The sequence below is a fragment of the Bos taurus genome, chromosome 2, assembly GCF_002263795.3.
Source record: "Bos taurus isolate L1 Dominette 01449 registration number 42190680 breed Hereford chromosome 2, ARS-UCD2.0, whole genome shotgun sequence".
NCBI lineage: Eukaryota > Metazoa > Chordata > Mammalia > Artiodactyla > Bovidae > Bos > Bos taurus.
In genome coordinates this window covers 88,075,756-88,089,368 of record NC_037329.1, presented here as the reverse complement: position 1 = coordinate 88,089,368, position 13,613 = coordinate 88,075,756, and the positions used below count along the sequence as shown (strand labels likewise).

Here is a 13,613-nt window from a genome sequence, read left to right as displayed (position 1 = left end):
GGATGCAGGGGCAGTGCGGAAACAAAGGAGATGAGGACAAGGAAAGGGAGGCAAGGAGGAGATACTGAAACAAACCAGTCCTGGATTATGAGTAGCAAGAGAAAGTGTCCTCAGAGCCTACACTATATGCATCCACTGAAATTAAATAGCTATTGCATTTGACCTTACTCCTTTCATATGACTACAGTTTGCTCCTATTATATTACTGTAATAATATAAAAAATAGTCAGAACTTAAATCATTTTTAAAGCTAATTTTAAACTTTCCTACAGTTTCTGAATGCTGTTGCTTTCAGTTGCAGATTGGATTTTAAAAGCTATGTAAACCAGTGTTATAGGTCCTGCCAACATTAAAAACAAAAAACCGTACTAAACTAAAATACCCAACTTAAATATTTCACACATTATGTTCGTGGATCTAATTACATTTCTAGGCTCAGAAATACAAATGTCTAATATGCACGTGTCAATAGAATGATATAATCTTTGTCATTTATCAAGCTTTGTGTAAAAACAACACTAGTAATATTATACTATAGTGTTTGTATTATAAATGGGGCATTGGCAAAGTAATTACAAATTGAAATTAAGAATAAGAACACTTTCAGATTGAAATTAGAAAGGATCAAATTATAAAAGGTAAGCTGAGTCATTGATAACCCAGTCCCATTGGAAGTCAGTAAGTATGTGATTAAAAAAGCATGCAGAGGGGCTTCCCTTGGTGGCTCAGTGGTAACAAACCTGCCTGCCAATGTAGGAGACACAGGTTCGATCCCCGGTCTGGGAGGATCCCACATGCCATGGGGCAACTAAGCCCATGCACCACAACTGTTGAGCCTGAGCTCTAGAGCCTGGGAGCTGCAACTACTGAGCCCATGTGCTACAAGTAGTGAAGTGGGTGTGCCCTAGAGCCCATGCTCCCCAGCAAGAGAGGCCTGTACACCGCAACTAGAGGCTAGCTAACCCCCTCTCGCTGCTGCTAGAGAAAAGCCCGTGGAGCAACAAAGACCCAGCACATCCCAAAATGAGTAAATAAATAAAGTTATTTTAGGTAATAATACTAAAAAGAGCATGCAGAGACTTCTCTGGCAGTCCAGTGGTTAAAACTCCACAATTCCATTGAAGGAGGCATGGATTCAATCCCTGGGAGGGCAACTAAGATCCCACATTCTGCATGGCATGGCCAAAAAAATTAAAGAGATTAATTAGTTTCTTAAAAAGAGCATGTAAAACATAATCAAAGGGCCCTCCAAGAAGGCAGGACTAAAGTGCAGTTGTAATTAAGAAAGCTTGGGTCAAAATAATTGCATTATATTCTATCTGAGTACAAGTAAGGTAATATGGTATATTAATGCACTGAATCTTGCAAATCTCTGTATTTTTATAAAGATGAAATTTCTGCAAAGCCCTCCTAGGAGGTTCCTCTCAGTTCTCTCAAGCACTTTCAGAAATAATTTTTGTTTGAAAGATATGTTCACAGGTACCCTTCTGTTTGGTGTTTTAATGAGTCTCGGACTGGAAATCAGGACCTAGGTTTCAGTCATATGTCCAAAGACAGACTCTCTATGCTTTCTGGACTCTCTTTTCTATCTGTAGAATGGGCATGTAAAGCTAAAATCACAAAGACATCTTCCAGAGATGTTGACTCTCCCTCCTTCCTCTTTCTTCTCTGGACTCTTGGAGCTGACTTCCTTTCTTTACTGCCAACTTTTCTTTTATCCTATTTCCTGTCAGCTATGAATGCATCTCATTAATTCACAACAAAGTGGCTATTGAATATTAGATGAGTGCTTGCAAAGTGCCAAGACCACTTTGTCTGCTCTATTTCATTTAATCTTCCCAGTAGACCAATTACATTGTTTCATAGCAATAAGTATTCATCTAAATCATTTCCTACAGTGTATCACAACAATATTCCATCATTCTTAAATATCCAAATGTTGACTAATCTGTTTCCAATATTATAGTGTTAGAAGAATAAATATTGATTCATATATGTGTTTTTGTGTGTATATATAGATATAAAAACAATGCCATAATAAATATATAAGTGTGTATATATATATACACACATAGTTCATTCATTCAGTAAATATTTATGTACCTGCTATGTGCCAAGCATTACAGTTATGATGATCAAAAAAATCCTATCTCCTGGCATCAAGACCTTATAGTGCATTGGAAAGTTTAAGTAAACAGACAATATATAACAAAGTATGTGGATAATTGGAGTACAAAAAAGGGATGATCAAGAAGCGCTTCTGGATTGGATCCCTGAAAGACGAGAAACTACTGATAGAGATTTATGGCAAAAGCTTCCTGCAGAGGAGAAATAAAGGGTTTTACAGAAGCTACAGTTGGAACTGGACATGAACAACAGAGAGGTTCCAAATAGGAAAAAGAGTACGTCAAGGCTGTATATTGTCACCCTGCTTATTTAACTTCTATGCAGAGTACATCATGAGAAACGCTGGGCTGGAGGAAGCACAAGCTGGAGTCAAGTTTGCCAGGAGAAATATCAATAACCTCAGATATGCAGATGACACCACCCTTATGGCAGAAAGTGAAGAGGAACTAAAAAGCCTCTTGATGAAAGTGAAAGAGGAGAGTGAAAAATTTAAGCTTAAAGCTCAACATTCAGAAAACTAAGATCATGGCATCCTGTCCTACCACTTTATGGCAAACAAGTGGGGAAACAGTGGAAACAGTGACAGACTTTATTTTGGGGGGCTCTAAAATCACTGCAGATGGTGATTGCAGCCATGAAATTAAAAGACACTCTCCTTGGAAGGAAAGTTATGACCAACCTAGATAGCATATTCAAAAGCAGAGACATTACTTTGCCAACAAAGGTCCATCTAGTCAAGGCTATGGTTTTTCCAGTAGTCATGTGTGGATGTGAGAGTTGGACTATAAAGAAAGCTGAGCACCAAAGAATTGATGCTTTTGAACTGTGGTGTTGGAGAAGACTCTTGAGAGTCCTTTGGACTTCAAGGAGATCCAACTAGTCCATCCTAAAGGAGATCAGTCCTGAGTGTTCATTGGAAGGACTGATGTTGAAACTGAAACTCCAATACTTTGGCCACCTGATGCGAAAAGCTGACTCATTTGAAAAGACCCTGATGCTGGGAAAGATTGAAGGCAGGAGGAGAAGGGGACGACAGAGGATGAGATGGTTGGATGGAGTCACCGACTCAATGGACATGAGTTTGGGTAAACTCCAGGAGTTGGTGATGGACAGGGAGGCCTGGTGCTGCGATCCATGGGGTTGCAAAGAGTCAGACGTGAGTGAGAGACTGAACTGACTGACAGAAACTGAAAGAGGCTACAGTAGAGATAATATGTTTTACAAACTGCTGGTTGCAACCCACTGGTTATGATACCAATTTCTTTAGCCATTACCAAAATTTCATGTAAAGTGAGAGAGAATAAAACAGAATGGGGAATACCAGAGTGTATAACTGTAAAAAGGTTAAATCTTGTTTTAAAAATTTTTGTTTCATTATGTGTGGGAACCAAGTCAAAAATATTTGAGAAACACTGAACTATAATGTTAGAAATGTATAGGGGAGACACCATAAGAAGTGTTAAAGATGAGATCTGAAATAAATCTTACTTCATCCTAGAGACAGTGGGAGCCATTAAAGAGTAGTTCAGAGAATATTGTGATCACATTTGTGCTTTGTAAAGATCCTTCTAGAGAAAGATGAAAGAAGAGCTGAGAGATTGCTTAGGTGGCTACTGCAGTCATGCACAAGACATCATGATGGGCTGGACTAGGAGAGTAGCAATGGGCATGGAGAGAGAGCCCACCTAAGGTTGGCCCTCTATATACAAAGGTACGAATCTGTACCATTACAGAATTCCCTTCAGGGGTAAATAATAGGTGAAGTAGAAGGCAAAATGATTGATCTGCACCTGAGATTCGACCAATAAGTAGGGATAAGATGACACTGGGTCTTGGGACTATCAAGAGACAAATGGAAGTGTTAGACTGTGAAATCTAATCTGAATTTTAAGAGAAATTAAATCCAGGAGCTGATTTAAATTTTAAATAGTGACAATAAGACATCTACCACAGTAGTTTTAATTAAAAAGACTGGCATGGTGAGGATGTAGAACAAATGAAACTCTCATAGACTTCTGGTGGAGTAAAATTGGTCAGCAGTGTCCACTACAGCTTATCATATACAAATGTTATGACCCAACTCTTCTCCTTGGTCCTCCTCTCCCCCAAAGAGAAAGCATGATTTGTCCAAAAAGACACAGTCAAGAATGTTCACAGCAGCTTTCTTCATAATAATAAAAAACAGAGAGCAACTTGAAGTTCATCAATAGTAGAAGGAATAACTTGTGGTGTTTATATATTTAAATATTATACTGTGTGTCTTTCTAGTTATCAACTGACCACAGTACAGCCATCTGTAGTGCCTCAGTGCCTGAACAGCAGAGGGTTGCTTTTTTAATATAAATAGTACAAGATTACTATTCAATTTCTTCTGATGAGTAAATTTTGCCATTAAAAAGTCATTTTATGGTACAAAAATGGTACAAAAGAAGTACCATTTATAGGAAGGTAAAACAGATGAAACTAATCTGTGGTGTGGGTATCAGAATAGTGGTTACATTTTCTTGTTTTTTGTTTGTTTCTTTGACCATGCTGTGCAGCATATGGGATCTCAGTTCCTAGACCAGGGATGAAACCCACAACCCTTGCATTGGAAGTGCAGAGACTTAACCCCTAAACCACCAGGGAGGGTCCAGTGGTTACCTTTGATGGAGGACACTAATGGTTCAAAAAACTTCTAGGAGTTGAAAATGTTCTATTTTTTAATTTGAGAGGTGATTACATGAGTGTGTTCACTGTGTGAAAAATCATCAAGCTTTGCATTTATGATTTTTGACTGTTAAATATGTTTTACTTCAGCTTTTTAAAAAGTATACTGTCAATTAGAATAAATTCTAGCAGAAGTACAATTTCTGGTTCTGGAGACAGGCATCTCAGCTGCCCCAAGTTGAATTTCTCACACACTTCAGTTCATGGCTTAGTAGTGCAAGTAAGACATCTCTTATATGTTATTTCATGTTATTGTTATTCTCTCTACCCCCATCTTTCTCTCTCCCAGATCCCCTCCCTAGTGTATTTAATATTTTTCCTTTAAATTCACTGTCCAGTTTTCTGTGTAGAAATATGTGTATCTTTGAAAATTGTGGTGATGTGTGTACGTGCTTTTAAGATATATAAGTGATGCTGTGCTAAAAATCTCATTTTGATTTTTACGTGTTAGACTTCAATACTGTGAATCTGAGATATGATCATGTAATATGAAAATATAGCTAATTTATTATAATCGCTGCATGACATTCCACTGTATGCATGCATTTTACTTCATTACACTAATGACGGACCTCCACGTTGCTTCCCACTCTTCACTACCACAACTGTACTAGTTTCCTCATGGATCTGCAGGAGAGTGATGAAGCACATTGTACAGCTTTTTGTCTTTATCATCAATATTTTTTCCCAGGAAGATTCAGTCACATTCCCATCAGCTTTTATAATTCTTTTGTATTTTTTCTTCAATCTGATAAGCAAAAAAATTCTCAACATATCTTAATGTGCATTTGACTTCATCTAATAATTTGTATTGGAGTACAATTGCTTCACAATGTTGTGTTGATTTCTGCTATATTTTTGTTGTGTTCGGTTGCTAAGTCGTGTCTCACTCTTTGTGACTTCATGGACTGTAGCACTCCAGGCTTCCCTATCACTATCTCCCGGAGTTTGCTCAAACTCATGTCCATTGTGTCTGTGATGCTATCCAACCATCTCATCCTCTGTGGCCCCCTTCTCCTCCTGCCCTCAATCTTTCCCAGCATCTGGGTCTTTTCCAATAAGTCAGTTCTTTGCATCAGATGGCCAAAGTATTGGAGCTTCAGCATCAGTCCTTCCAATGAATATTCAGGGTTGATTTCCTTTAGGATGGACTGGTTTGATCTCCTTGCTGTCCAAGGGGCTCTCAAGAGTCTTCTCTAGCACCACAGTTTGAAAGTGTCAATTCTTTGGCACTCAGCTTTCTTTATGGTCCTACTCTCACATCTGTACATGGCTACTGGAAAAGCTTTGACTAGACAGACCTTCATTGGCAAATTGATGGCTTTGTTTTTTAATATGCTGTCTAGGTTTGCCATAGCTTGAATCAGCTATGTATACATAAATCCCCTCCCTCTTGGACCACCCACCCACCTACCACCTCCCATACCCACCCATCTACGTAGTCCCAAAGCACTGAGCCGAGCTTCATGTGATTTATAGCAGGTTCTCACTAGCTATCTATTTAGATAAAAATAAGCTAAAAAATAAAAAAAATTTTTTAATCACTAGTAAGATTAAATATTTTTTCATATTTTTTGTTCATTTATATTCATATTAGTTAACTGCTTGTTCATGCCTTTAATTCATTTTTCTTCTGGGATTTTTTTTTTCATTGACTCTTAAGAAAGCTTCATATATTAACAAAATTGACCTGTGTTCATATATTGCAGATATTTTTTCTCATTTGATTTTGTTTTCTAACTTTATTATGGTGCTGCTGGTGGCGATTCCAAGTTTGTTTTGTTTTTTTGTTGTTTGATTGGTTTGGGCTTATGGCTGTCTTTTTGTTCCCTTTAAAAAAAATTTTTTTTTTTAATTTGTATCTAGCTGCCTTTTTATGGTTTTGGTTTTGAGGTAATATGCAAGAAGAGCCAAAAAACCCTTCTAATTCAATTATATGTTTAGAGGTAAGAGAAATATAAGTGAGGAGGACTAAGGTTAAGAGGAACATTAATCCTATCAAGATGTATCAGGGAAGAAAGTAACCAACCAAACCAAAAGGAATTGTATTTGCAAAACAAATTTTTGATGTTAGAACCTACTTGGAATGTTTAAGATAAATCAAAATAGTGCTCGCTTCAGCAGCATATATACTAAAATTGGAATGATGCAGAGAAGATTAGCATGGCCCCTGTTCAAGGATGACGTGTAAATTCGTGAAGCATTCCATATTTGGGGGGAAGAAAGCATTTGGACCACAGTAAGAATTCAATAAATGGTAACAGTTGTTAAGATAGAAAAAGAGAAAAGATAAACCAAAATACATCCAGGATGTAGTTTTGATTGTAACCCCTCTCTTTCCACCTGTACCATGTGATATTCTTGCTAGGCACTGAAGTCAGGCTAGGTTCCAATGATTGTAAGTGAGATCCTGGGGCCTGTGTCAGGAAGCAGATGTGGCAGCCTGACGGCCATGGTGACCACCTAGCGTTAGTGGGAATTTCAGACAACCAGGCTGATATTGACTGCAGTGTACCATATGGTGAGGAAAGCAACGGTTCTTCTCTGGTCAGCATAACTGCTGAAGAAATACAGTCACTTCTTTTTCTAGACACTTTATTTAGAAATTTAAACCATGCCTTATCCAAAAGTGGACTTGAGATTGCTTATATGCAAAAAAATATAGTGCAAGATTAAAAGAGTAGATGAAGAAATTATGGAAAGGGAAACATTAAAGTAGGATAAATAAGATAAAGCCAGAGATAACATTATTACACAAAATGCATACCTAAAGGTTCAGTACAAGTTGTGAAATAAGAGTAGGAATGTTAGCTTCTTAGTAAAGAGAGCAAAAAGAGTGGAGCCTTTTCGCGAAAGTTGTTCATGAAAATTATAATCACTCCTGATACTGAGTTCTAAGAGAAATTTCTCCATTGAGTAATATAAAGAGAACAATGCCCCATGACCTAGTTGAAAGGCCCTCAGCAACATACAAACAGTCAACAATACAAGCCTGCATGTGGGCAACTAAGAGCAGTCCTTGGTATTTTTACATAGAGTGTTTCTCGTACAAAAAGGATTGTAAAGGTCTCCCCTTTCTTGATTAGCAAATTCTACTAGATAAGGAAGAAAGATGTTATGCATGTTCTCAAGATTCAGTTCAAAATCCATGAGGTAAGTTTTGGTTCCTTCGAATTCTTGTAGTCAAATGTTCAACATTGCAGGGCGGGCGTAGATAGGAATTCTGTAGTAAAAAAGGACTTTCACATTAGACTGCGTAATTCCTTGCTGGATTTTTATTCCTACCCATACAAACTATCCTTTTTATAACTCTGTGGGGTACTTACTCAACAATATTTTATTGTGATGATGATGTGAACTACACAGTTGATTTGTTACCCACATGACCACTTTTCCTTCTGTCAAGAGTGGTTTTGTCTGTGTTTTCAAATAAGTCGACTGGGCAATAAGAGTGATGGAGAAGGGACCTTAGAGGAAGAGTTAACTGGAACCAAAGGGAGGAGGCAGTACGCATTTTTATGGCATCTTATTTTTGCCCTGGTGCACTTACAGACAGAAGTGGAGTGAACGCACCCTTTACAGAACACAATCGGCCTGGGCAAACACTGTCCTGTGTGTGGAATGAGTTTTGGAAGCAGAACAGAGGTGTGTTTTTCATTAGGCCACATTGGATTTTCGCATTCGAGAGTATAATTACCAAACCCAGCCCTCAAACCACTGCAAAAACATCACATGCTTCTTATACACATTTTTTCCCTTCAAACCAGCACTCAAGCGCCCACCAAGGGCCCTGCCCACAGTAGGGTTCATTTAAAATTCTTTTCAAACGCAGTTGTAACATGGCTCTCATCCACAAAACAAGTATTATCAGCAGTTAAATCATAGGATTATTCTTACGTTACAGATAACTAGGTACACTTAATGTGTAATAGTTATTATATTAAGACCCTGGGCCAGACTCTCTCTGTATAAAATTGCCCTCCAGGAGTCAGGTTCTCAGCAGTGCACCAGTATCTCTTTCAAGCTTATCATGAACCTGTGCTCTAAACTTGATGTTTAGAAAGTCAATTCAGTTTGGAGTTTAACTTCTATTTAAGTTTTAGAAGTAGTGCTAAAGAGAAATGAACACAAAAAGAGGTAGACATTTTATGCTTATTTTTTTTTCCTGAGAGCTCTCTTGGGCCAGTGAGAAATTCCAAGCATCAGGTTCTCTTTCTCTCTCTGCTCCTCACTGCATATTGTAAACCCATGATTCTCCCCACTCACCCCTGCAGGCTTGGGGACAGCAGTGCTGAGCTTCCTCGGCAAGAGAAGTTTCTAACTGAATTGTGTTCTAGCAGCTTAAAAATCTAATGCAGCTTTTTATTTTTTGGCTGCACTGAGTCTTAGTTGCCATGTGCAGGATCTTAGCTGCGGAATGCAAAATCTTTAGTTGCGGCATGTAGGATCTAGTTCCCTGATTAGGGCTCGAACCTGGGCCTCTTGCATTGGGAGAGCAGACTCTTAACCAATAGACCACCATGGAAAGTCCCTAGCACAACTTTTTGAAGAATCTCAGTCTTCAAAAGGAGAAGTATGGGGAAGGGAGTCATTTATCACCTGTGTTAATGTGGAATATTTGTTGTTGTTCAGTCCCAAAGTTGTGTCCGACTTTTCATGACCCCATGGACTGCAACATGCCAGGTTCCCTGTTCTTCACCATCTCTCAGAGTTTCCTCAAACTCATGTTCACTGAGTCGATGATGCCATCATCGTGTACTGCAAGATGATTTTACGTGGACATTAACGAACATTGATCATTTTAATAGTTAATTGTTTACAATGTAGTAACTTGCATTTAAATAGTATTTACTATGTGCTAGATATTATGCCTTAATCTCTATTAACTCATTTAGTCCTCATATCAGTTCTTGGGAGAGGGTAGCTAATATTATTGCCCCCTGTTACAGATGAGGAGACCAAGGCACAGGAAGTTCAAAAGATTTGTCCTGGCTTGTTTAGGAAGTTAAAGGTAAAGTCTGGATCTGAACCTATATAATCTAGCTTCAATGTCTACACTGTTAAGCCCTCTCCAGCTCTTCTCTACCAGACTGCACAGAGAAAATCAAGCTAGTGCTCCGGGGCATCCATTGTGTGTAATGAATCACCTCCTCAGGTAAGCACCTAGAACAGTAATAGCTATGTACCGTCCTAAGTCCATAGTGTACATTAGTGACTTTAGGAGAACAGTCACTTATGTCATTTTCTGCTTAATTCTCTAATATAACTCCAACTGGAAAAGGCCATTATCTTATATAATATAACATGCATTAGGGAAATACATAACTATCTGCATTAATCATTGCTATGTACTGAATGGTGCTTCCTCTTTGTATGTTGAAGCCTAACTCTTAATTTGACAGTATTTGGATGTGGAGCTATGGAAGGTAACTGGTTTGGATGAGATCATGGAGTTGTATCTCCTGTGGTGGTATTGATGCTCTTATCCTGAAGAGCCCAGAATGCTAGCTCTCTCTTTCTATCTCTGCCATGAGGACACAGCAAGAAGATGACCATCTATGAAACACAGGTAGCCCTCACCAGATAGCAAATTTGCTGGTATCTTAATCTCAGACTTGCCTCCAGAACTGTAAGAAATAAATTTGTTAAGCCACCAGCTTATAGTATTTCTATTATAGCAGTCCATACTAACAAAGACAATTATCTATTATATATATAGTATTAAAGATTATCTATTATCTATATATTTAGTAAAGATTACTCCATAATTTGGTGACCAAAACAGCAAACATTTATTTATCTCTTAATTTATATGGATCAGTAATAAAATCTTATGTTTACACAAAACCTATATACAAATGTTCCAAAAACTGGAAATAACTTAAATGTTCTTCAAAAGATGAATAGTTAAACAAATTGTGGTAAACCCATACTATTGAGTACTGTTGTTACTGTATAGTTGCTCAGTCATGTCTGACTCTTTGTGACCTCATGGACTGCAGCACGCCAGGCTTCTCTATTCATCACCAACTCCCGGAACTTGCTCAAATCATGTCCATTGAGTTGGTGATGCCATCCAGCCATCTCATACTCTGTTGTCCCCTTCTCTTCCCACCTTAATCTTTCCCAGCATCAGGGTCTTTTCCAATGAGTCAGCTCTTCGCATCAGGTGGCCAAAGTATTGGAGCTTCAGGTTCAGCATCAGTCCTTCTAATGAATATTCAGGATTGATTTATTTTAGAACTGACAGGTTTGATCTCCTTTCAGTCCAAGGGACTCTCAAGAGTCTTTTCCAATACCACAGTTTAAAAGCATCAATTCTTTAGCACTCAGCTTCCTTTATGGTTCAACTCTCACATCCATACATGACTTCCAAAAAAACCATAGCTTTGACTAGATGGACCTTTTTTGACAAAGTCTCTGCTATTTAATATGCTGTCTAGGTTGGTCATAGCTTTTCTTCCAAGAAACAGGCATCTTTTAATTTCATGGCTGCTGCAGTCACCACCAGTAGTGATTTTGGATCTCAAGAAAATAAAGTCTCTCACTCTTTCCATTGTTTCCCATCTATTTGCCATGAAGTGATGGAATTGGATGCCATGATCTTCGTTTTCTGAATGTTGAGTTTTAAGCCAGCTTTTTCACTCTCCTCTTTCACTTTCATCAAGAGCCTCTTTGGTTTCTCTTCGCTTTCTGTCATAAGGGTGGTGTCATCTGCATATCTGAGGTTATTGATATTTCTCCCAGAAATCTTGATTCCAGCTTCTGCTTCTTTCGGCCTAGCATTTTGCATGATGTACTCTGTATATAAGTTAAATAAGCAGGATGACAACCTAATGCCTTGAAGTACTGCTTTCCCAATTCAGAACCAGTCCGTTGTTCCATGTCTGGTTCTAACTGTTGCTTCTTGACCTGTGTACAGATTTCTCAGGAGGCAGGAAGGTGGTCTGGTATTCCCTTCTCTTTAAGAATTTTCCACAGTTTGCTGTGATCCACATAGTCAAAGGCTTTAATGTAGTCAATGAAACATAAACAGATGTTTTTCTGGAATCTATTGACACATGCAGCATCTAGGGTGGATATCAAGGAAGCTATGCTTTGAGAGTGGATACAATCCCCCCCAGTCTTCTCCTCAGGTCAGTTTTACCTGATTGGCTGCTTCATTACTGTGTATTTTTCATTTTTTGCCACAGTTCAGTAACCTCAACTCTTCCTTTCAGCTATGTTTCATTTATCTACATTGTATAACAAGCTGTCTCAAAACTTAGTGGTTTAAAAACAACATAAGTGTTTGATCTGCCATTGTTTTGGCAATTTTGATGAGGCTTAGAAAGAATATCTCTTTGCTTTACAGTATCTGTGAACTCAAGATGACTGGAGGAATGGAGGTTGGAAGAACTGGGTGGTGGGTGGCTAGGTTTCTCTATTTCTGTCTCCTTTTCTCTCTCTTCCTTTTCCACATGAATAGTTCAGATTTCCTAATAACATGTTGACCTCAGAGTGGTTGCACTTCTTACAGAGCAGTTGACTTCTCCCAGCAGCAGCATTTCCAAAGTCCATGGTAGGATCTCCAAGTTTTCTTAGTATTTAACCTCAGAAGTACAAGGACATCACTTTTGCAGCATTCTATGGGTCAAGCAAGTCACTAGGGCCAGCTCAGATTCCAGGAGAGAGAACTAGACTTTGCTTCTCAATGAGAGGAACAGCAAACAAATTGAAACCATCTTGTATCTATCTAGATCCCCTTTCATCAAAATTATTTGACTTGTAAAAAAAATTTAGATTCCACACTGACTATAACACTTTTAAATTGGTCTAGTATATTCATTTTAAATTATGCTAGTTATTTATTTAGGTGGTGCTCTAATTGCCAAGTTTCAGAGATTTTGAGTGGTTTTTGCCAGTTACATTTTATCCACAAGCTGTATTGTTTTGAGTACAATTTCACAGAGCTCAACATTTTCAGAAATACATGTATCACATATACCCCATTTAGCAAAAACTTGTATAAATGTGTGTACTTACAGTCCTAGGGTCTTCACTGAGTGTTCCAGACCTCTGCTTAGACCCAGAATTTCCTAAGAATCCCCAGTTTCTTGTTTTACTCCTTGATCCCAATGCAGAAGGACATCATTACATCAAACATCACTCTTTCTTCAAGCAGAAACTGCCACAAAAAGGCAGCAATAAAGTCGATTTTTGGTGAGGAAGAGTAGATTAACGTCAAGGCAAAATTAGGAAAGTTATTTTTTCAGATTATTGTTTCATTTTTAGTCATTTAGCACATAGGTTTGTATGTGGCATGACAGAGAATTTTATGCAAGTTTAGTTGAAGACATGTAAAGCACTCAGTTGGCATAATGCCCACAGGAATTTGAGTGTGTGTGTATGTGTGTGAGAGAGAGAGGGAACACGAGAGAAAGACGGGGGGGTGGGGGGGTGGGAGGGGCCGGCTGGCTGATGTGTCATTCAGAGGCTCTGCTGAATTCTTTCCATGCCTACTTCATCACCCTTTTATTAAGTACTTTTCAAAACACAGGAATACCGTAAGGAAATCGAATACCATTTACAACTGAAGCTAAGATTGACTTTTCTTCCGGCCACATTCTCTGTGGAAATAACACATGTGTGCATAAAAATGCACACATGCACACACACACACATGCACACACACACACACATATACAGAGTTTACAACCTGCTGTATATTAAGCACCATATGAGGAGGATGTATGAAAAGAAATAAGATAATTCATTTCCTATTACTCAGTTGCTGA

General features: G+C 38.3%; 1 non-coding gene across 1 annotated transcript; it reads left to right on the top strand.

The window, feature by feature from the left end:
• The first annotated feature begins 6,944 nt into the window (after positions 1 to 6,944).
• On the top strand, positions 6,945 to 7,051 carry LOC112443725 (U6 spliceosomal RNA). Its single transcript, XR_003032137.1, has one exon. It is a non-coding gene; the product is annotated as a U6 spliceosomal RNA (small nuclear RNA).
• The last annotated feature ends 6,562 nt before the right edge of the window (positions 7,052 to 13,613 follow it).